The sequence below is a fragment of the Rana temporaria genome, chromosome 5, assembly GCF_905171775.1.
Source record: "Rana temporaria chromosome 5, aRanTem1.1, whole genome shotgun sequence".
Classification (NCBI taxonomy): domain Eukaryota; kingdom Metazoa; phylum Chordata; class Amphibia; order Anura; family Ranidae; genus Rana; species Rana temporaria.
The window spans coordinates 389,748,873-389,750,729 of NC_053493.1; positions in this window are offsets into that span (position 1 = coordinate 389,748,873).

Here is a 1,857-nt window from a genome sequence, read left to right on the forward strand (position 1 = left end):
ACGACCGTACATGTCCGAGCGGGCAGGATTCCAGCGGACGGTTTTAAAACACGTCCAGGAATATTTGTCTGCTGGGAAAAGGCCCGGCGGGCAAATGTTTGCTGGAATTCGGCCCGCTCGCGCCCACACACGACCGAACATGTATGCTGAAACTGGCCCGCGGACCAGTTTCAGCATACATGTTTGGTCGTGTGTACGGGGCCTTACACCAACACTAACTCTCTGTGTTACTCTAGAGCTCTAGAGCTCTGTACACACGATGGGTTTGTCTGATGAAAACGGACCGATGGACTGTTTTCATCGGACAAACCGATCGTGTGTGGGTTTGTTTTCCATCGGTGAAAAAAAATAGAACATGTTTTAAAATCCTCCTATGGATAAAAAAATCGATAGAAAAAAACGATCGTCTGTGTGGAACTCCATCGGAGAAAAATCTACACACCATCGGTCAAAAATCCGACCGTGTCCAAACGCGGTGACGTAAAACACTACGACGTGCTGAGAAAAATGAAGTTCAATGCTTCCGAGCATGCGTCGACTTGATTCTGGGCATGCGTGGATTTTTGACCGATGGACTTCCACACAGACGATCGTTTTTTTTATCCATAGGAACATTTTAAAACATGTTCTATTTTTTTTTCACCTATGGAAAACAAACCGATGGGGCCCACACATGATCTGTTTGTCCAATGAAAACGGTCCATCGGTCCGTTTTCATCAGACAAACCGATCGCATGTACAGGGCTTAAGACTAACACTAACACTCCCTGTAACCCTAACACTAACCTTTCCTATAACCCTAACAACAGCGCTAACCCTGCCTGTAATGCTTTCATAAGTGTTGGTATAATGCCTGAAGTAGGTATGTAGAGGACGGGGCACCCTACGGTGTCCCCACATGCAAAGAGGGTAGTATGGTTTGTGTAGGGCCCCATGGTATGCTGTTATGGCACTACCAGACAAGGGACTGATTAAAGAGCAGACAACTCCCCTTCTACATAGGTATGCCTTGTATGCCATGGGGTTTGTCATCCAAAGGCCAATCCCAAGCTCATCCCATGAGCCCTTCTATAGAATAGTGTAACTCTCCAAATGGGATAGTCACATCAACATAAAGAGGTCCTGTCACCTCTCTACATTTTTGCCACGACAAGTTTACCTTGTGTGAAGCCCGGAATGGGTATAAGGTATTTTCTGTACGTCACAGAGGCCATGACTACATCTTATCGTGCAAAATATACAGGCTGAGAAAGTGAAATCCGGCACCAGTCTGCCAAGTCACTTTGGCTGGACAAAATCTACTCTAAAGAACATAATAACTGTCTTCTCCTTGGAATGATATGGATACTTTGTGTCAAGGCCAGCTGTCTCTGTTGAAACTTCGGTGCCAGCAGTGATTTAGAGGAGCGACTGTGTTATGACTCCACCATTGTTTGAAAATTGTACTTTATTGCATTTTTTGGTCTACCACATTTACCTCATTGTTAATTAAGTTTATTCGCGTGCCAGATAATACATTGCTCAAAACAGTTTTTGTTCCTCCAACTGAATTTACTACTTTTATTGACAAGAAGGCTATATACACGTACATTTTTTTTATTATTATTATTATTTATATAAATGTTCAGAAATCCATAAAGGCTTTCAGTTTTCTTTACAGATCAGTATATTTCACTGCCAAATTAGTAATCAGGATGCTTCCACACATTGAAAGAATGCTCCGCTGTGGACAGGTGGCAGTCCTCGGGTGGTCATGTGATGTCAATTTTCTTTATGCAGCAGTTGGAAAAGCTACAGATAAAAAAAATCGCTGTCATTGCTAATATAAAAATGATGTAACTAATCCTTAGACATAAA